The sequence below is a fragment of the Corapipo altera genome, unplaced genomic scaffold (genome assembly GCF_003945725.1).
Source record: "Corapipo altera isolate COAL_440 unplaced genomic scaffold, ASM394572v1 110, whole genome shotgun sequence".
Taxonomy (NCBI): domain Eukaryota; kingdom Metazoa; phylum Chordata; class Aves; order Passeriformes; family Pipridae; genus Corapipo; species Corapipo altera.
In genome coordinates, this window is record NW_020884960.1 from 131,695 (window position 1) to 154,956 (window position 23,262).

Here is a 23,262-nt window from a genome sequence, read left to right on the forward strand (position 1 = left end):
AGTGCATCCCCAGGCTCATGGGTGACAGGTCAGGGGACACCCAAGAGGAGTTTCCCAGGCTGCTTGTGCAGGGTTAACCCCATCTGGCTACAGATGAAGGGCAAAGTAAAACCCAGCAGGGTGTATCTGTAGACAAAGTTTTTTTTTTCTGCACTGAAGTTGTGGCAGTAGCTAGAAATCAATGTTTAAAAACACCACCATCCAGAAGGTGTGAGATTGAGATTTTTAGGGGCACAGCCATGTTAGGTGGAGAGGAGGCACATCTGTGTGTCCTGAGCTCTGCACTTGTCTCCTGACGCTCCACTGAGCTGGGAGAGCTCCACTGATTTTCTACAGTGAACTCAATTGCTGAGACAGTCCTGCAGTTCAGAGGATGAAAAACAGAGCAGGCAGTTCCTGCAGTGCCAGGCTGGCTGGCAGAGGTCCTGCCCTTGGTGCAGATGAGTGTTTAACAACTCCGCTGATGTCTCACTCCGGAGCAGAACCCATGGAGCGCAAAGGGACACCACAGGATACCTGCAAGTGCTGGAACACAGAGATGGGTGCTGGCAGCCAGATGGGCAGGGAACACACCCCTGTAACCTGCCTGAAGCTTTGCTCTCTCTGTCACACACCGTGCTAGAGAGAATGTCACTGTGTCCCTGGGAGGGGACATCTGAGTGGCCTCTCTCCCACTGTAGCACACACCCCCTTCTGAGGTTGTTTTTCCTTCCCACTCGTCTCCTTCCCTTTTAGCTTGGCTTGGTTTAATCCTACTGTCTGGCTCCCTGGGAAATCTCACCAGATGTGATGCAAACTTTGAGGAAATCCTTCCTTGGCAGAGCACCTTCCATCATGACTCTCCTCCCAGGGAGGCTTTCAGAAGGAGATGGAGTTTGGTGCCTCCAAACTGGTGCTGGGATGTGGAGTGTGCTGGTCACCTCACTGGCTCCTCATCCTTCCCTCCCTTCATCCCTGCCTCCTTCTGCAGCACTTTGCTCTGTCTGGCTGCCAGAGGAAGAAATCAGACTTGGGAAAATTCAGAGCTATTGTCTGTATTTAGTCTGGAGTCTCAGCTCCTGGCTCTGCTGGGACAGAGTGTAGAGCCAGGCTTCAGTAGGGTGGTCACTGACTATCCCTGCACGAATTTATTGGTACTATGTGACACTTTGTGCTCTTCCCTACTGCTTGTTTCAGCCTTCTAAATTATTCTGGGAGCAGGACTCATTTTGCAGCAAAACCCTAACGGGTTCATTCCTTCTCCCCCCATTTTACCATCTCCTCATGAAGGTTTATAATTACAGAAGGGATTTTGACAAGTCACATTCCGTGTAAATTTAACCTCCCTGATGTGAATCAGAGGCAGGTGAGATGATTTTGCAATGCATGTTTATTAGGATAGTGGTGGTTGGAGTCACTTTCACTCACCAAACTTATATTCTGGCACTTACCTTCTCAGAAGTTTGATCCTTAGTGAAAATAGAATTTAACCCCCTCACACACAAACAAAACAGCAAAAATATCATGGCTGTGGATACAGAAATACTCATTTATATGAGAATGCAGAAGACATCTTCCACTGCTCAAAGGAGCTCCAAGGGAGCTGGAGAGGGACTTAATACAAGAGCCTGGAGGGACAGGCTAAAGGGGAAATGCCAGAGGACAGGGTTTGATGGGATATTGGGAAGGAATCCTTTCCTATGAGCATTGTGAGGCCCTGGCACAGGTTGCCCAGAGAAGCTGTGGCTGCCCCATCCCTGGAAGTGTCCAAGGCCAGGTTGGACGGGGCTTGGAGCAACCTGGGACAGTGGAAGGTGTCCCTGCACATGGCAGGGGGTGGAACTGGATGATCTTTAAGGTCCCTTCCAACCCAAACCATTCTGTGGTTCCATGACCCAGCCTCTCCACCCTGAGAGCCACATCCCTGTAGCTCTGGTTTAGCATCTCACCCATCTGGAAACTCCCAGGTCCCTGCCCATGGGATTCTTCCAGGGCTTAACCAAACCCAGCAGCAAACTTCTGTCCTATACAGAGTTTTGTCTGATTTGTTTAGTGAGATCTGGAGTCCTCTCTTCAAAGTGTCTTTGGCCCAAATCTCTGCCATGGTGCCCAGAATTCACTGAGTCCTTCTGCTCCTCAGACCACAGATCCTTGCAGGGCAGCTGTTTGAAGAGACTTGAGCAGTAAAGACCTTTATCACAGTCCTTAGACCAATGCTATGGGGAAAAAAGTAAGAATTTCTGGCTAAATTTAGCTAAATGAAGTTTTTAGTTTGTCCCCACACCCTGACAATTCCTGCCCAGGATCAGTCAAGGCCAGGAATGCCCTGTGAGCCACAGTTCTTGTGGAAATTTCCCTTCCCCAAAGCTCTCCAGGTTGCTTCTGAATATGGCAAAAAGCTAAAATTGATACATTTGCAACACTGGATTCTATTTTCTTCTAGAGGAGTTTTTTATCTGCATTTTCTTCAACCTAATGAAATGGAAATGAGCTCCTTGGCTCAGCCAGGCGTGGCCCTGTGCCGGGCCCAGCAGGGTAGTTGGACTGGAGTGTCCCAGTTCCACATTCCCACCCAGGGAAGCTCCTTCCCTGCTTGTTGGTTGTGTTTAGGAGATTTTCAGAGACAAATTAATCTTTGAGCAAAACTTTCCTGACTCTTTCTGGAGAAACCCAGGTCTTTTAAACACAGACCTCGAGGCAACAACCTCAGTTTTACCCCACCATGTGCTGGGACAAGGCACCAGAGAGGGGTGAGGTCACTCTTCCTTATCACCTTTTCCCCTAGAAGTAGTGTTTTGCTGATAGAGTGAAAGGAAAAGTAAGCCAGGGAGACATCAGGAAGCACAGATTTCCCTGGAAAATGCCTCTCAGCATTGTGCATGATCTCTGCATTTCCCTTGCTCCTGGCTGTGCTCACAGGCTCCAACTCAGCCCCAGGAATCACTTATAAGAAATAAATATACATATATATATATAAATTTGACATCCTCTGCAGTATTTTTACTGGGATAAGGACATGACAACAGCAACTATGCACAAGACTGACTATAAATGGTCTCTCTGCAGTCCCAGGAAATATTTTGCAGAAAGGCAGCTCCCACACCTGCAGGGGAATGTGGCTGAGCACCCCTTGTATCCAACACTCCTGGGCATTAACTGCCTCCAGAACTCCTGTGCTTCACCCCTGACCCCTCTGTGTGCAAACACCCACTTGTGTCCTGTGGGGAGATCCAAAGGATGCTTTTAAATTGCTTTTCACGTGTTAGAACTGGTAAAGATCCCACTGCTCTGGTACCTGCAGTGCTGCCCCCCTGCACCTGGGAAAGATGCCACACAGAGTGAAGGTGCTTAATGGCATCATCACTGAGGCAGGAAACTAAAGAAAAACCTGAAACAAACCACCAGGATTTTAGAAATTAAAACTTAAAAACTCCGAGTGTCCAAGGCCGGTTTGGATACAGCCCTGAGCAACCTGGTCCAGTGGAAGGAGTCCCTGCCCATGGCACCGTGTTGGAACATGATGGTCTTTAAGGTCCCTTCCAACCCAAATCATTCCATGAGTCAATGACTTTGTGAACTTGTATGAACTCAGAAAGATATTAGAAAACTTATTCTTTCACTTATTCTTTTCACTCTCCACTTTGGCTTTGGTGAGCCTGTCCCAGGCTCTTTTCAGCAACAGTTAAAGTTTATCATCACAGAGAAGAAAGCAGAGGAAATATTGCAGGACTCAGAGAAAAATCAGAGAAGATTCTTTTTGAAATATTTGATTTAGTATATGAGCAAAGAGAAGGTAGTGGCCTTTTTTATACATATGTTCCTCTATTTTAACCATGAACTCTATTTTATTCTACTTGTAGAGACCACAGGGTTGATGTTTTCAGGGTAACAAAGAACAAATATAATATCACCTGCTTAATGCTCTGACAGTCAGGCCCTTTATGATATTTTGAGTTAACAGCTGAAAATGGGACCCTTTACCCCAGGAGGTATCTTAAAAATCTTTGCCTGGGTTTTCAGTGAGAAATGAGGGAGTGGTGTTGCCTGGCTGCCCATGGACACCTTGGATCCACTCCTTGTTTTCCTCTCCAGCCTGTGTCAGAAGAGAGGTTTTCCTGCCAGCTTTGTTCTATTGCCCTTGTTGTCAGCATTGTCCCCTGTCCTCTGGGTGCTCCAAGGATTTCTGATGGGGGGGAACCCTCCCTGTCCTGCTCTCAGTCAGTCCTTTGCATCCCAAAACCCACTTTGGGCAGTGTTTTGCCAGGTCTGGCTTTTGTTTCAGGTTCCTCCCAGTTTGTAAACCTGTGGGAGGATTTTTTGCTCTTTTATAGGATTTGTAAATCCACTGCAGGGGAAAAATATGTAAATACACTTCTGGACTTACAAGGGAGTCAAATGTTCTGATGAAATCCCAAAATTAAAACCAGCAGCTTCTCAGTCCAGAGCCAATGTAAAGATTTACTGGCAGCTTTTACAAGTTCCATGTGAGATGCAGAATAAAACTTCCAGCAACAGAGTTTGCTGCATCTAAATTCAAAAACAACAACAGCTGACAAGGTGATTGACTAAATAATCTTTTCTTGATTTTTTCCCCCCTCCTACAAATGAGCTGCTTCTTTGCATTTTCACTCTGTTTATTCCAGAGCTGCTGTGTGTGCCCCAGCCCTGCTGGCAGTGCCCAGCACTGCCTTTTGTCAACCCCCAGTCTCCCCAGTCTGGCTCTGCACTGGGAGGGAACCAGCTGTGCTGGGTCCTTCCTTTGCAGCTCTCCAAAGTGATCCCATTAACAGGGTCCCCAGTGTCCCACTATTTACAGCATGTTCCTCGTTTCCACAGGATCACAGAATGCTTTGGGTTGGAAAGGACCTTAAAGCCCATCTTGTTCCACCCCCTGCCATGGGCAGGGACACCTTCCACTAGCCCAGGTTGCTCCAAGCCCCATCCAACCTGGCCTTGGACACTTCCAGGGATGGGGCAGCCACAGCTTCTCTGGGCAACATGTGCCAGGGCCTCCCCACCCTCACAGCCAAGAATTCCTTCCCAATATCCCATCTAATCCTGCCTACTACCAGTGGGAAGCCATTCTCCCCTTGTCCTGTCACTCCAGGCCCTTGTAAATAGTCTCTCTCCATGTTTCTCAGAGGCTCCCTTCAGGTGCTGAATTGGGTACCCAGAGCCTTCTCTTCTCCAGGCTGCACAATCCCAATTCTCTCAACCTTTCCTCACAGCAGAGCTGCTCCATCCCTCTGAGCACCTTGGTGGCCTGCTCTGGACTTCCTCCAGGAGCTTCCTGTGGTGGGACCCCAGAGCTGGAGGCAGGTGGAGTCTCACCTGGGCAGGGCAGAGGGGGAGAGTCCCCCCATCCTCTGCTGCCCACACTGTGGGATCAGCCCAGGGCACTGGAGGCATTCTGGACTGGGAATGCACATGGCCAGGCATGTCCAGCCTCTTATCCACCAACATCTCCAAGTCCTCCCCAGTGCTGCTCTCCATCCATTCACCCTCCAGCCTGGATTTACACTAAATGTTGCTCCAGCCCAGAGGCAGCACCTGCCCTTGGTCTGTTGAACTGCACGAGATTCCCATGGGCACAGGGATGGACCCAGAGCCAGGCTTTGGCACAAGAGGCCTCACTGGATCCTCCTGCCCAGGGAAGCTTTGCCCAGTGTTCATCCAGCACAGAGGGAAGTGTCACAGCCACATGGGATCCTCCCAACAGCCCCGTGGGTCTGGTCCTGCACGTGCACCTCTCCTGGGAGAATGGAGCTGGGGCATGGAAGGGGATCCAAGAGCTGCCAAAATGCAGAGAGTGAGGAATGCTGGGAAGAAAACTCCCTCCCTCACGTTGGATACAGCCCCTGGGCAAACCAAACCATGGCTGGACCTGCCCCTCTCTGACTGGGACATGGGGCAGCAGAGGGAGAAGGTGGTGTGAAAAAAAGGAACACAAGGAAAAGATTCATCCATCAATCTGAAGCTGGAACTTATTTATTTTGAAGGTGCAGACACCATAAGGGTTAAATATAATCCTGGTCCTGCAGGCTTGATTCACAACTAGAGATTTTAGGACTTCTCCTCTTTTACATGCCCCCAGAGACACCTAATACTGCTTGAACAGCAGCTCTGGGCTCTGGCAGAGCTCTCTCCAAAATGGGTCAGTTGTTCACAGGATGAGCATGGAGCTGTTTGCAGTGGTTGCTCCCACAGGACAAGGGCATTTATGTTTTCACCCAGCTGGGAGTAAGACATGAAGTGTCCCAGAGTTTGAGTGTCAATGTTCCCTCACAGGTCTAAAAGCTCTAACCTGGCATTTTGTGAGGAAGGAGAAAAAATACGCTGAGATTGGCACTGGTGAGAGAGATGTGAGAAAGAAAGGCACACACACTGAGGAGGAAGCACAGAGAGAGGGGGGAAAGGCCCCAGAAGGGCACAAGGTACATTTGTGAAAAGCACCTCCAGGATAAACACACTAAAATCAAGAATTTCTGCTGTGTTGTGCCTCACTCAGCTCAGTGTGGCAGCGAGGTGCTCAGTGTGGTTTCTCTGTTCACAGACTGAAAAAAAAAAAAACCTGAAAATCTTCATAAAGTCTTAGTAAAAAAGAAGGAAGTTTTCTATTTTAGTTGTGGATTTACCTATCTGCCTGTTTTCAGCCCTGCACTGTGTGTGATTGGGGTTTGGGAATCCAGGAATGGGAGCCAGGACCAGCACCTGGGATGGACCCTGGGTGGCTGGGAGAAGGGATCCCTCACATTTGCTGATTGTCACCTCAAAGGGCCTGGACACACATCAGCTGGCCCTGAGCAGAGGGGACACTGCTGTCCAGGCTGGCAGGAATAGGATGGCTCCATGGAAGTCTGGTTTAAAAGCTGCATTAGGGCAATTAGGCTCAGACCTGAGCAGCTGGGTGATGTGGGAGAGTGGGAGAATCCCGAAATGGGGGGATGCAGGACCAGGTGTCAGCCCCAAGGCCACGTTTACATTGAGAGGGAGGAGTGCCAGGAGGTCACCAAGAGCTCCACCAGCTTGGTGAGCTCATGTCCACAACTGCACCTTGGGGGCCACCAGCACTTCCCAGGCTGCCCAACCCTGAGCAGCACCAGCCAGGAGTCATAAAACTGAGGGGGAAAATGGGCTGTGAGGAGCAAAGACACCAGACCCACTTGATCCTTCATTTCCACCAGTGCACAGACCTTGCTCTGAAGAAGCCACAGAAGCTTTGAGAATCTCCCAAAGGTCTTCTGCCACCCTATTTCCTACAGAACAAACATGGCCCTTGAGAGGAAAAGGCTGCAAGGAAAAGGCACCAGTTCTTTTCTGCCAAGTCTCCCTCCACTTGCATTAAGATCCAGGCTCAGAGATTGACCAATGTGCTGAAATTGCTGCTAAAATATAATGATTAGCTATTTCTGTAGCTTAATGGCACTTGTTTCCTATCAAGACTACAGGTAATATTGATCTCATTCTGTGATAAGGAAGGAAGGCAAGAGCTGTGCTGAAAATAGAGGGGCTGATGGGCAGATGTACGTGTGGCACAATAGAAACAGGTCCTCTGCAGCCCCTCCCTGTCACTCAGAACAGGCTGTTACTGGGAATGGCAATTTGACTCTCCCCTGCTCCCATTTAGGAACTTTATTTTACATCAAGCTGAGGAAAAAATTGGAATTTCTGCAGAAGTGTTGACGTTCTCCAGGAAGTAGAGAGTTTTGAAAGCTGCCAAATTCAGCTGCTGATATAGAATAGTGGGGTTTGGGAAGTTCAATTCCCAGTGGGAAGAAGTTCAGACTTTGCTGCCACTGAGCCCAGAGGAAACACTGGATTACAAAAGCAAGGATTTCCAGCGCTTGCTTTTTCAGGTTAATGACAGCTGCTCCTCAGAGCTTCCCAGGGATCCTCCAGGGAAAGCACCTGGCTGAGTGTCAGTCCTGACACATGGTGCAGCACAGCAGCTGAGCCAGGCAGGACTCTGGGGACCAGGGGTGTGTGGTTCCATCCTCCCCATCCCCTCCAAAGACTCATTCTCCAGGTCCATCCTTCCACAGAGAGATTAAAAGACAGGAGTCTAAAATGAAACTTTTGTGCCTGGAAATTTTTGAGTGCCCAGTGAGATGTCCCACTTGTCTCGTGGATGGCAGAGTGCCCGGGACACCCACGGGAATCAGCCAGGGCAGTCAGAGAATCCCAAAGGGGTTTGGGTTGGAAAGGATCTCAAAGCTCATCTTGTTCCAACCCCCTGCCATGGGCAGGGGCACCTTCCACTGGACCAGGCTGCTCCAAGTCCCTTGAATCCCAAATTCTGTTGGAAAGCAACACGATGCAAGAGTTCCACCAGCTCCCAGCTGGCACAGCACGGAGGAACAAAGGCTTCCAGGATCCGGGGAAGAAGGATTTCTCCTTCCTTTAGCAAAGAATCAACATTTTGTTCTTTGTGCCCTTTTTATTTTAGAAACCCTGCTTGATAAATTACTAAAGGGCCTCATTAACTGCAAAGATTTGTCAGTTTTCCCAAAGCAATCTGGGTATTACTTAGACCACAGGAGCAAATGGAAAAGTGAGAGGGAAGCCAAGCACAGCCCGATTAATCCTGGGTTATGGATCGACATTTGTCAACTCTATTGAAGTTTGTTGTACCGAATAGAGCCCAAGAGACCACTCAATTACTTTATCTCTGAGCAATTAGGATCCTGCTCTTGCAGGTCAATCTATTAGCACAGAGAAAAAAAATTTGGATGCACCATTAGCAGTAGAAAATCTACTGCCTTGTGGTTTGGGGTCTTTTAGAGGGGAAAAAAAACCCAGAGATTTTTCCCTTTCAAATGCTGGTTTTTGAGGAAAGAAGGAATAGTTCATGGAATTTAGCAGGGGCAAGGCTCCCCAAAACGGTTTTGTCCCCCAATGTCCCGCTCTCCAACTCTTCCCAAGAATCACTGTGTTTGCCAGGTGACTGCAAAAGGATCAATCTGTTCTTAGAGCCAAAAATAACCCAGGGCTGGGTCTCCACTGCTACACTGAGACATGTCCATTAAAGAAACATTGAAGTGGCAGTTGTGCCTTATAAGCAAAGCACTGTAAAGGTTTAGGCTGAGCAAACCACTTCCAGGCCTTCCTTAGTGAGAATGAAGGATATTCATAGAAGAAAGGGAAGTTTTTTTGGTGCACACTCATTTTTCTGTAGTTCATAACTCATCTCAAGAAGGCACAGGTGTCAGTAAATGCACAGGTTTGGAGGAGTTTTTAAAAGGGTACAGGAAGGTGTAGAATGGGAAAATAACCAGGTTATAAATTTCCCTTATTCAGGGACATTCAGATTTAACTTGAAACCTGCAGCTGCTTCTTCTGACCTTAACAAAGGCACGTGTGGCAGGAAGGGGGGGCCTTTTAAACAGGAATATCTGTAAGAAAAACTGCTGCCTCTCCCTTCCTTGCCCATCCTCACGAGCAGAGTTATGTCAACACTTGGGAATGGGAAGTGAAGCTGAGTCAGAGGTGTCACCACTTTCAAGCCCACCCTCCTAAGCTGGTCTCACCCAGCTCCTTTGAGCCCAGGCAGGACTTGAGCCACCAATTATCAGCTCTTGGGATGATGCACTGACATCTGAACTGTCACAGCTTCACTGCTGTCACCATTTTAGGAGGACTGGTGAGGCCACACAAGGCTGAGGGAACTGCAATCAGCCATCTGGGTTGCCTGCACAGGAAGACCCTCCCCAAAATTTGCAGCCTGGTTTGGTCATTCCATGATTACCCATCGAAGGATTCTTTTTTTCCTGGGAAGTGGAGGTGCTGGGGAATGGAAATGGCAAAATCTTGTGTCTGGGGGTGGTTACTGAGGCTGCTGAGAGAAGTGAAATGTTGGTCTACAAAAAAAATGAGCAATGGGAAACTGAATCACCAGGTCGTTACCCTCAGGTTCAGGATCCTGCTTGACTCACTGAAGACTGGAGAGATGGAGAGAGGTTTCAAAAAAATCCCAACTACACAAAAAATCACGAGACAAATTGTTTGCAAGGAATGATTTCATCCATTTGTGCAGCTTTTCTTCACCGTTATGGGAGATGGAAATCATGTGTTGGGATTAATTTAACCAGTGAGTCATGTTTGGTTACTTCAATCACTTTCTTGCCCCCTCCTCTATCATTTCAGCAAACTTAATTCTTTTTCCTGTTCCTGAATCATTCCTGATTTCCTGAATTCCATCCCTCACTCTTGGCTGATGCATGAGCAGAGTGAATGAATGTGTTTTCTCCCCTGGATTGTTGACTCCCTTCTCTTAATCCATCCAGGCAGTCTGACCTGGGCTGCTCAGTGCTCCTGCCCTGTGCCTCGAGCTAATGACAGGGGGGGGTTAAAGAGCAGAAAAACAAGTAGAGTTTTAATAAGTCTGTCCAGCCAGGCCATTTTCACAACTGTACAGCTAATGATGCACATGCTGTTTGCCTTCTATTCTATATCCAGGGATTTCACCAGAATCCCACCTGAGAATCTCCCTGGTGTTAGAGTGATGCTCTCATCTATAAATGCCCCTCAGATGGAGAGGCCGGCTATAATCCTTTAAATATTTTTAATATTAATTTTAAATTTTTAATTCTTATCTTTATATTTTTATAGTCTACTAATTTTTATATTTAAAATTTATATTAATTTTTAATTTATTATTTTAATTAATTTTTAAAAAATTATTTATTTTTAATTTAAATTAATTTTTTTAATTTTCACTATGACCTAGAAAGAGTATCTCACACACAAGAGGGCTGTGGGAAACCCAAGATTCATAGGCTTCATATTCAGGATATTTGGACTCTGATCCCTCTGTCCTGCCCCTTTTATCTGGGAAAAGCTGGGGGATGTTCTGCCTGACCCCTCAAACAGCTTTGCACTGAGGCAGAGCAGGTATTTCTGGAAGAAAGGGCTGAGATCAGGACAGAGACACAAAGAAAACTCTGCTTATACTCAGAAAGAGGGCTAAGAGTCCTCTTAGCAGGTTTTAAACTCCCATCTCCCCACACCCAAGACCCTCAAAATGCCTTCCCACAGCATCAGGAGAGCTGAGCAAATATACAGAGAAATTTGTTGTGTCAGAGAAGCACAAAAACCCAGACACTGCTCCTGTTTGCTGAGAGACTTGTCTGGAGGCTCTTCCCAAACTGGAAACATCTCCCTGTTGTTGGGAACCTGCTCCAGTCTGCTGGTGATGTGCATATGGTGATGGGAGGCACTTTGTGCTGCTGGGATGAGATCAACTCCAAAATCAACATGAGGAACGTCCACATATTTAATATAAATCTATACACACATGTATCAAATTAGATAGATATAAATTATATAGATGATAGAGATACAGAGACAGATATTCTTGGCACTCTTTGTGCAGCTGGGATAAGACTAACTCCAAAATTAACACAAGGCATATGCATATATTTTATATAAATATATACACACATATATCAATATTAGATAGATTATATAGATGATACAGAGATAGAGACAGAGACAGATATTGATATATAGATATAAAGATAAAGATATTGATATAGATATAGATACAGATATAGATGTAGATATAAAAGCTTCCCTCCAGTGAGGGTGGGAGTGTTTTCCACAAATAGAGAGAGTCTTTGTCTTCCTGACCTCAGCCAAGAGCTCCTCCTTTCATCCCTGTAACACTCTGGTTTTCAGCATCAAAGGGGCAGCTGGGCACATCCACCCCTGAATCATCATTTCCAGCCTGGCATTAAAAGCTCTGTTGCAGGGAGAAGTTGGTGTAAAGCCCCAGCCCCTGAATTCCTGGGATTACTCCATTATCCCAGCCCTAATATTGAATGAGGAGTAACCAGTTTGCCTTCTTATTGCAGAGATGAGTTGAAAATTCAGGTTGTACGTACTGAAAAAGCCTAGAAAGCTGGAGGCAAATAAAGAGATTCTTTTTATTTCCAATGTCCATATTTTTTTAAAGCCATCTCCACACTACCTGGGTACAGCACTCCCTGAATGCAACCCTGGGTGTCCAGCTCATCTCTGCATCATCCCCAGTGGTGTGGGATAACTCTGCTGGAGCTCACAGGCTGCCCTGTGTAAATCACAGAATCATGGAATTGTGAAGGTTGGAAAAGACCTTTCAGATCACCAAGTCCAACCATCAACCCAGCACCACCAAACCATGTCCTTGAGTGCCACATCCACATTCCACATCCACAGAACAATTCCAGGCATGGTGACTCCTCAAGTAGCCCTGGGCAACCTGTTCTGATGCTCTACAAGCCTTTCCATGAAATAGTTTTCCCCAACATTCAATCTAAACCTGCCCTGGCACAACTTGAGGCCGTTTCTTCTTCTCCTGTCACTTGTTCTGAGGGAGAAGAGACCAACCCCTTCCTGACTCCTTTTCAGGGACTTGCAGAGCCAGAAGGTCCCCCCTGAGCCTCCTTTTCTCCAGGCTGAGCTCCCCCAGCTTCCTCAGCTGCTCCTGCTGCTCCAGCCCCTTCCCCAGCTCCGTTCCCTTCCCTGGACACTCCAACCCCTCAGTGCGACATTTCTGACTCTCCAGCAAACTCTGTTGCTTCTCATTCTCAGGCTTGGACCACTTTGCTCTGAGAAGCCCTGAAACACTCTCAAATATCCCCTAAAACAGCATTTTCCACAGTTTCCCTCTAGACTGTTCTCTGGGTCCCCCTTTATGCAATTTCAGATAGTTGGAGAGCTTTACATGCTACATTGCTCTCAGAAATAGAATTCTCCTAAACCACAGCACGTACATCAGTGTCTAGAATTATGCTAACCACTGCTCATCTAAATTATTATATTAACTGGAAAGGGGGAGCACACACAATTTAACAGGGGAGAAAGAGCAACAAATCTAAGAGGGAAAAATTGCTATTTTACAGAGAGAAGAAAACCAGGAAACTAGTGGTTATAAAAGCTTTGCTGGAAGTAAAGAACCTTTTATTGTGGGAATTTAAAAAGCTTTTTCTTTTCAGGGTACACAGCATGAAAGGCAATACAGGGACCTGCTGGGGACAAGTGTGTTGGCACGTGCCCAGGCACCGGGGCAGGCAGGAAAATCTGGAGTTTCCTGAGAGCAGGTTTTGGTAGAGCTCCAAAGTATGTCGTGCAATTACTGACTCCATCCTGCCTGGGGAGAAGGCACAACTACCAACAGAGAAGGAGCTGCTGGATCAGGCCCTTTTCCTTCCCCCACCCACCCCAGGCTGGGCACAATTAAGGATTTTGGGCTGGGGGCACTGTCACCCTCTGAGGCTGCTCTTGCACAGGGATCAAAGCTGCACACCCTGCTCTGCTGCCAGTGGTGCTCGTGGGACACATCCCTGACCTCCCCCCCAGTCAGGGGACAGAAATGACATGAAAAATATTTGTCCGTAAAGAGTTAATTATTTCCATGGTTGTTAATTCTGCAGGGGAGAGGTTTTCTGTGATCAAAGCAAAGCAAGAGGGAATCAGAAATCCTGGGTCTGGCTCCCCCCTTAGCTCATTTTGTTCCACTGGCAAATGGTGTTTAACCATCTAAGGACTTTTCTTTGTCATCTAGAAACAGAAATAAATGTGAAAATGTGTATTTACAGAGGAAAGCAAGTATGTGTGTGTGTCTGTATGTACATTGTGTTTATGAGCGTATTTTAGAGTGTTGTGAGTTAAAGAATGAGCACTTTGAAAGTGTTTCCAGCTCTGTTGTTGACAGCAGCTGGAGCAATGCAAAGCATTATTCACCATTTCAGAGCCCCTTCTGCAGTGCAAGGAACTCTTGAATAACCTGGGGGGAAATAGAGCAACACATTGTATTTTACATTTTTTTGGGGAGAGAGAAAACTTTATTTACTTGATGGTTTTCCTTTGAATATTAAGAAAAAAAGAAAATGTTTTCTTAATACTGTGGAGCATGTTGGCTGAGATCTCAGCAGCAGTGGAAGGTGTATTTATCAGGGAACAGAAGTAGGAATAGCCAATACATACATGAACCTCCTTCCAACCCAAAGTAGGCTTGAGGAAAGGGACTCCATGTCCCTGCAAAGACCATGAGAAGACAATCCTAACTCCTGAATTATTGGTTTCTTATTTTATTGATTATATTGCAGGGCTAAAATACAAATTGGGCGTATTCAGCAACGAGAGCTTTACTGCCTTATTGTGCTGATCATTACAGAAAGCGTAAATTGGGTCATAATTCTGAAGAGTCATCAGAAAACCATGTGCAACTCCAAGTGGTTCATTTGAAATAGTGCTTATGAGATGTTGAGGAGCAGATCAATACTGAAGTGCACGTGTGTGGGTGCAGAGCCCTGAGACAGACACAGACACACTGAGATCATCTCACTGCTCACCCGGGCAGTGGTGGCTCACCCAGACCCAGGGCCAAGTGCTGCTACTCCTGATCTCCCTTGCTCCCAGGAGTGGTTTAACACCTTTCCCACAAGGAAAGGCTGAGAGGATTGGGACCTCATTGATCATTTTGTTCCAACCCCCTGCTATGGGCAGGGGCACCTCCCGCTAGCCCAGGTTGCTCCAGCCTGACCTCGGACACTTCCAGGGATGGGGCAGCCACAGCTTCTCTGGGCTGAACAATCCCAATGCTCAGAGGGGATCTGAGCCTGTCTGTGTCTGTAACAGGGCTCTCCACTGCTCACCTGCACAGTGATGTCTCACCCAGCCCCAGGGCCAGGTCCTGCTCCTGCTCATCCCTGCTCCTGCTCATCCCTGCTCCTGCTCATCCCTGGTCCAGCTCATCCCTGGTCCAGCTCATCCCTGCTCCCAGGAGTGGTTGTGACACCTCTGCTGGGAAGAAGGGCTGAGAGGATTGGGATTGGGATTGTGCAGCTTGGAAAAGAGAAGGCTCCAAGTGCCTAATTCAGTACCTGAAGGGAACATGTGAGAAGGAAAGAGAGAGACCTTTTACAAGGGCCTGGAGTGACAGGACAGGGGGCAATGGCTTCCCACTGCCAGAGGGCAGGGTTAGATGGGATATTGGGAAGAAATCCTTCCCTGTGAGGGTGGGGAGGCCCTGGCACAGGTTGCCCAGAGAAGCTGTGGCTGCCTGGAAGTGTCCAAGGCCAAGTTGGAGCAACCTGGGATGGTGGAAGGTGTCTTTGCCCATGGCAGGGGATGAGAATAAATGATCTTTTAATTCCCTTCCAACCCAAACCAGTCTGTGATTCTATGATTGAAAAGCAGCTTGAGGGCAGGAGCACAGCGCTGTTTAGAGTGGTGAGTAATCACAATAATCATCATTTTAGTCCCCTCCCCTTTGATAAAATATCAGAATTTGATAAAAATGTGACTGATGAGCTGGAGAGACTGTGGAGAGCACAGCACCAGAGCCTGTCAGAGAGCACTGTCAGCTCACACTGTCTCGGGCACAGCAGCAGCTCCATCCAGGAACGAATCCTGGGCATGTGCCACTGCATCCCACCTAAGAAATCCATGCTGGAAAGGGAAAGCCATCCTGATATAGTCAAGGCTGAGGAGACACAGTCCTCTCAGTCCCCAGAGCAGCCCTGTAGGCTGTATTTTGTCCAGCTTTTAAATGCTAAGCAAACACCAGCCCACCTGCTCCACAGGCTGGTTCTGCAGGGCACACAGAATCCTTGGGGAAAACTCTCTGTGCTTTCCAAGGCTCTGCCCCAGCTCTGGGGCTCCTCTTTGCACCTCCCACAGTCTGACCGGCTGAGATGCTCTGCCAGAAGGACAAACCACAAACTTGGAGCAGCCTGGCCCAGCCTGTTTCATGTTTCCAGAAATCAGTGCTGGTTTTGAGAGCACAACAGCCCTGAGAACACCTTCCAGCCCTCTCTGCAGACTCCAAGTCAGATTTGAACACAGAAATGTCCCCATCAGCTGACAGACCTTGCTGGGCAGAGCTCAGTGGTTCTGGATGGTGTCAGCACAAGTCTCCCAGCAACGACCCCTGGGACAATCCCCAACAGCCTGCTGCTGTTCAGTACCACAAATCCCAGAGTGGTTTGGCTTGGAAAAGGCCTTAAAGATCATCTTATTCCACCTCCTGCTATGGGCAGGGGCAGTTTCCACTCCACCAGGTTACTCAGAGCCCCGTCCAACCTGGCCAATGTCCCTCGTGAAGTTTGACTGCTGTGAATAATTCGGTCACTTTAAGCCTCAAAAAGAATGTGATGGTCTCCAACAGCAAATACTATAAACCTGGTAAAGTTAAAGCCACCACAAGATCAGATAAGAGCTTCTCAATTTAAGTGGAATAGGGAGTCTTCTCTCTTCCATTGTATTTTATCAATTAACCTTCAGCAAGCACAGAGCTCTCCCTAGATCTGGTGCTCCTGCTGGCATCTGAAGGAAAAGATACAAATTGTACAGATTTCTCCTTTTTGAGGAGAATATTTTTGATAACCAAAATGTTTCTGCACTTGGAATAATGAGAGTGACTTTTCTCTTTCAAATGCTAAATTATTTCAAGCTGAGCTGTTGGAAACCATTAATAATTCAAGGAACTCTGCTTTGGGTAAGAACAACATCTGTTAGAAGGTGTTAATGCACAGCAATAACCTGATTTTCAAAGTTATTTTAACCATTTTTTATTCTCTTTGTGAGGAAAGAAAGGATACTCTGGTAAATTATAGGAAGAAGCTGCTAACTTGCAAAACAAGGAGGGCTGGGTGTCTGGAGTGCCAGGGGCACCAGCTCTGCTCTGCTTTGCCCTCCTTCCCCAGAACTGCTCAGGGCTCTTCCTTTCAGTCTCTTCTGAGTTGCAAACCCTTAAATGTTGCCAGGGCACGTTCAGATCCCACATGACTATTTTTAATCAGCCTTTTGGCAATAGGCTGCTTTTCCTAACTTCTTTTCCCTGTGTCTTTAATGTTGTTCACAGATGATCAGCAGAGCAGAGTAATCATAAAATCACAGAATGGTTAAGGGCTGAAAAGACCTCCAAGATCATCAAGTCCAACCATGAACCCACCACCATACTCCTCATTAAACCATACCCCCAGATACCACATCCACATGGGTTTTGATCGCTTCCAGGGATGGTGATTCCACCACTTCCCTGGACAGCCTGTTCCAATGTTTTATAACCCTTTCTGTTAAAAAAAAAAATAAAAAAAATCCTATTATCCAATTTAAACTTCCCCTGGTGCAACTTGAGGCCATTTCCTCAGAATGAGGGGATGAAATTCCTCAGTTCTTCTTCTCAACGAGGAATGAGAGAGATGAAAAGCATGGATGGACCTCTGGAGAGCAACTCCCCATGGATCACACTTTGGAGGTTCCAGCCTCTCTCTCTACTGACTCTTAGCAGTTGGATGGCTGTAGGAGACCACAAAACTAATTTTTGTGTAGTAAAGCTGAGCTACATGTTGTCCTCCTTCCAGAAATGAGTTAAATAAAACAGTGCACTGGAAAGATTAAAAAAATTTAGAAGGCAGCTCCACGTGCAGGTGGTATTGCAAGACCTCCACATGTTTAAAGACAGGAATTTGAGTCAGCTTATTGGCAAAGCTGCTGTTCAGTCCACACGCAGGTTTAGAGTTACACCTCTCTGCAAAGTTCATCTGTGGAATTTTGCATCCAACCAGAACCTTTCCCATCCTCCTGAAGGATTCCTCTGGCAGCCCAGCTGATGTAGGAGCAGCCCTGTTAACTCCACTCCTGCATCATTCTCACGTGCCTCACACGGAGATGTCAAGGCCTAGGTATCAGTCTCCAATAACAGCTCTGTAATGGTAAATCCATCATTGCTCCCTCACCAAATATTCCGATTTTAGTAACTTTCTATACAATTTAACTCTTGAATTTTCAGCTCCTGGGAAAACTGGATATCAGAGGGGTGTGTTTGTTTTTACACTGCTGCAAAAGTGATTTAAGAGCAGTAGGACAAGAGGGCTCAGTCCTAAGCTGTGCCAGGGGAGGTTTAGGTTGGATATTGGGAAGAAATTTTTTCCAGAGAGAGTGCTCAGCCATTGGAATGGGCTGCCCAGGGAGGGGGTGGATCCACTGTCCCAGGAGGTGTTTAAGGTGAGACTGGATGTGGCATCAGTGCCATGGGCTGGGAACCACGGCGGGGTTGGATCAAGGGTTGGACTTGATGATCTGTCAGGTCTTTTCCAACTCAGCTGATTCTGTGATTCTGTGATTATATGATCCAGAATAAAGGAGAAAGTTTTCATTAGACAATCTGGCACCAAGCATCAGGAAAGACATCCCTGATTCACTGCCCTGCCCAGCATCCTGCAGGACCAATTTTGGTTTAAAACATGTTCTGGGCACTGCTGAGGCCACACCTCAAATCTTGGGGGCAGTTCTGGGCCCCTCACAAGAAGGACATTGAGGGGCTGGAGAGTGTCTAGGGAAGGAATGGAGCTGGGGAAGGGGCTGGAGCAGCAGGAGCAGCTGAGGGAGCTGGGGGGGCTCAGCCTGGAGAAAAGGAGGCTCAGGGGGGACCTTCTGGCTCTGCAACTCCCTGACAGGAGGGGGGAGCCGGGGAAGAGAGGGAACAACCTCAAGTTGTGCCAGGTCGGATATCAGGAGGAATTTCTTCCCTGAAAGGGTGGTCAGGCCCTGGCACAGCTGCCCAGGGCAGTGGTGGAGTCCCCATCCCTGGAGGGATTCAAAAGACACGGAGATGTGGCCCTTGGGGACATGGGTCAGTGGTGACCTTGGCAGTGCTGGGGGAACAGTTGGACTCTGTGATCTTGGAGGTCTTTTCCAACCTAAACTACTCCACAATTCTATGATTTCCAAAGAATTTGCTCCACTCCCAGGAAAATCCAGCACAATTATCTGAAAATCACAGCTGTTCTACTGGAGAAAAACAGGCCAGGTTTGTGTGCTGTTTGTATTTGACTCTCTCCTAATCTCAGTGTCAGAAACGGTGCTGTTTCTCAAAGGCTAAGCCAAGTCCAAGCTTCAGCAGCCTCCAGATCTGGAGATGGAATTCAAAGTGAAGGTTTTGGATCTGAGCACAGAATAGAGGCCTGCACTATGATGAATTGACAGCAACATTACACAGCTCATGTTGCTCATTGAACCTCATTAATTTAAGGTTAAGTTGTAAGAAGCTGCTGATAGCAGAGTTGTTGTAGAGGTCATTCCCAGGTTAAACTTGTCAATGGAAAGGCCTCCTGAGAGATGAGATCTGAAGGACTTGTTAAAAAAGAACATTGAGTGAGCAGTGTATGGAGCCATCAGACACTCCATGCTGGACTTTTCCTTTTTATATCTCAGTTGTGATAAATATTGATAATATTGGGAAGAGATCTTCCCAATAAATAATCAAATGTGTTTTATAACAACTCATTCAGGTGCTGTTGGAGCTGCTAATTAAGAAGGTTGCTCGTTACTTGTGACACTTGGAGGGACAAGACTTGGCTGTTTTGTCATGGGGGTGACAGGGGATACTTGGCATCTATTATGTGTCTGCCCACCCCCTTGAGAGGAGACTAAGCAAATCACCTCACAAAAAATAGTCTTGGAAAGAAATTCAGGTTTAAAGCTCCTCAAAACATGGAATTTCTGATGGATGAGAGGCTGCAAAAACATAACCTTTAAAAGAAATATTACATGATAGATTGCTCCTCACTGTGGGGAGGTGGAAGGAAGAAATATTCCTTCCAGCACAGACTCTAGTGGGGTAAATGGTGTTGTAGGGTTGGGAAATCAGCTTGGAAAACGCTGAAATGTGCCCCCTCTTGTGATATAAACATCCTTGAGACACCTATGGGCCATCATGGGATCATGGAGAGAAATCCCCTGCACTGACACTGAAACCAGGACTCAAGTCCTTCTGCACCAGAAAGCTGGAGGGAGGAAGGATTGGCTTTTGTTTAAGGAAATATAATTGTGCAACAGAACATGTTATGAGCAGATATTTCCTCTGTTGTCCCTCCTGTTTTACTGTGTCTAAACTCCATCTTCCTATTTTATAAGCTCCTATATTTAATGCCTATCCTAAACCATCAAGTTTTATGCTCGACTTAAGAATCAGCTTCTTCATCATGCACTGCACTTCCTATTTCCTTTCTCTTTCCCTCTCCTTTTGTAGGACTCTAGAAAAACAACCAAGTCAAGAGGAAAATTATCCAATAAAAACAGAACCTTCTGCAGGACAAACATTGATTTTCCTGGCACAATTTGGAACTCATTAGCATTTTGTGTTGCAGTGTTACATCACCTTTTCTGTCAGGTGAGCTGCCTTGGATCGTATTTTAAGAGGTTCTGTCCTGACAACATGTGGACTGTGGGGTGAATTCCAAAGCAAAATTCCCAAGGAATGTCTTTTCCATGCCCTGGGAGGTCTGGGCAGGGTCAGCCTTCTTGGTGTGGGACAGGGCATTCAGAAGCAGCAGGAAAATCAGCTTTGCCTGCAGCACCGGAGTGCTGCTTTCATTTTACAGGATTCAGTGGCTGAGAAAGAGGGGAATTATCTCCTTTCATTCTCCTGGCTCAGACACAGCAAGAAGGCAAAGATTAATGCCATTAAAACATAAGCAATTGGTGCTTAAATGTAACATGACAGATTTACTCTGAGCACATTCTAAACTGTGGAGTTTCAACAGTGATAATAAAGCATTAAGAGAGACATTGAAGCTTGTAGGAACAGCAGAGGAACAGTTGTGTGTGGTGAGAACAGGAATGAATCCCATTCCCTTTGCAGCCCATATGGAAATGGCTGAATATGAGAAGGAGCCATTTATTCCCTGGGCTAGTTCTTATAACTACTCCAACTGCTGAGCAATTTAAAACCTATGCATTTTTATAAGTGTCCATTTTTTACATTTGATGAAAGTAACCCTTTGGCATTGGTTAAATTATAAGTAGAGAAAACAGGGGTGAGGCACTGTCAGCATACCAATGGGACAGCTGGGAGGCACCAGTAACCCAGCTCTGAAATAAAGATCATTTAACCTGATGAGTGGGAACACACTCATGGAAAGGTGACTGCATGAGAAAAGTTTCAAACCAGCAGCTCTGGAGCTGTTCAGCCCTGTGGGAACCCCTGGCAAGGCTGTGAGGGGCAGGGATGTGGAGTGGGGGCTGCAGGAGCGGGGAGGGGGAATGGCAGGAGCAGGAGGGCACATCCCTGAGCTGAGCTGTGTGACCAGGCTGTGCTGGGCAGGGACAGCAGCCAGTGTTCCTTACTGCTGGAACTGGCTTGGGCATCTGCACGGATTCTGTAGGATCAGGGGGCCTTTCCCCCTCTCTGCCCAGTGCAACCAAAACACATTAATGAGAAAAGCACTCGCTGCTACAATTCACATCTTATTACAGCACATATTTGATCAGCTCTTCCCTGCTCCCTAATCCACCTCCCAGTGCCCCGTTCCAGTGCTCAAAGCCCTGGAGAAGCTTAGCTGTCTCCTGTTAGCACAGGCTTTAGGTGGCACTGCTGCCTGTAGGGATTGGTGTGAGCTCATCAGTGCTGGGCAACCTCCCCTCAGCCCCGCGGGCCAGCACAGCCCTGCACAGCCCCCGGAGACCAGCTGAGCTCCTCCAGCCCAGCACAGGCTGCAGAGCACGGTGCCAGCAGCCATGGCACTGTTTGAGGGGTTTGGGAGGACATGGGACCACCTGCAGATACCCAGACCCCAAAGTGGGTGCTGGAGTTTAGGGGCTTAAAACCAGCACAGTCCGATCTTTGGCTGGAGGGAGGAGACACTTGGTTTGTCAGAGTGAACTCTTCTTCAGCATTTTAAAGGATATTAGGCTTAGATTAGATATCAGGAAGAAATCCTTCCCTGTGAGGGTGGGGAGGCCCTGGCACAGGTTGCCCAGAGAAGCTGTTGCTGCCCCATCCCTGCAGGGGTCCAAGGCCAGGTTGGATGGGACTTGGAGCAACCTGGGCTGGTGGATCCTGCAGTTCCCCTGAGGACGCAAGTCATTCTCTCCAACTGAACTTTGAACAGCTTCTTCTAGAGCACATTTCCTTGGCTCTCGTGCTTGCACAGATGAGACATGGGGCTGCTCAGCTGGGAAGCAAAGCAGCTTCTCTCACAAGCCCTGTCAAGGGACCAAGGCAACCAAAAGAAAATATTTAGGTTTCCAGCCAGTCTTTTAGGAAGAAAGTGTGTTTTCAGTGTTTTCCAGCTCCAAGCTGAACCCCCAAATGCTGAAGTTCTCCATCTTTTCATCAAGTTTTCATCACCTGCACCTTTCTGCAGAGCACAGGGAATCTCCCTGGCCATCCCCACCCTGTTCTGTGGTAACAACTGACTTCCTGAAGTGAGAATGGAGACATGATGGACCAGCCCTCAACCTTCTTCCTGCTCTCCAGGCTGATCTTGAGCTGCTTTGTTGCAGAGAGGTGGAAGCTCCACAGAGCAGGGGAAGGTGTCCTTGCCCATGGCAGGGGTTGGAACGAGATGATCTTTCGTGTCCTTCCAACTCAAACCATTCTGGGGTTCTATGTGTGAGAAATCTGTGTATGTGAGAGACATGCCTGAAGCTGCAAGGTCAGCTCACCTTTCACTGTTCAGTTCTACATGGACAGATATTTTCCAGAGAGATCCACACAGTAAAGACAGAATTTAATCCAATTTTAGAGCTAAAAAATGACAAGAGAAAATTCAGATACTTTAAAAACTTTCAGCATGTAACAGTGAGGAAGCAAGATAAGCACCTTTCAATAAGCCCTCTCTTGGTATCATTTTTGCACTTACCATGGGTGGTGAGCAGCCCTGGAACACAATAAAACTCAGATTATTTAATACACCAAGTACAGCCAATGCAACCTTCAACCTGGAATTTTAATTTTTGATGACTCAGAATGGCTCAATCACTTCACAGAGTGGGTGCTTTAAGAATTGACAAATACATAACAAAATAAGAATTTTAATTTTTTTTTTCATTTTTAAGGCTTTTATGTAAATGTACTAAAGCATGAACAAGCTGTCAGTGCTGAGTCTGCGTGGCCTAATCCTGGGGTCATTTTTCCCCAGGGCAATTCTGCTGCTCTTCTCAGGGGTCTTCTGCCCTCTCAGGGACCCTTTGGATGAGGATTTGTGTAGGATGTGACTACAAGACCTGCTTTGGTTGTGCCACTTGCAGCTGGCCAGTCCCAGTTGGGTGGGCAACTCTCACTGAGGTCCTTGGGACCAGCAGCAAAGGCTGTGGGGCAGCCTGGGCTTCCCTGCCCACTGCAGACCCACAGCAGGGAGCAAACGCTTCCCCAAGGCCCACAGGTGCTCAAGGAGATGTTCCCATGGTAGGAATGTTCCTCCTTTCCCTTGTGGGGGCACAAGAGGTTCAGGTGTCCCACCACACTCACAGGGGATAACTATTGCATGAGCCCAAGCAGGGATGGGACAGCAG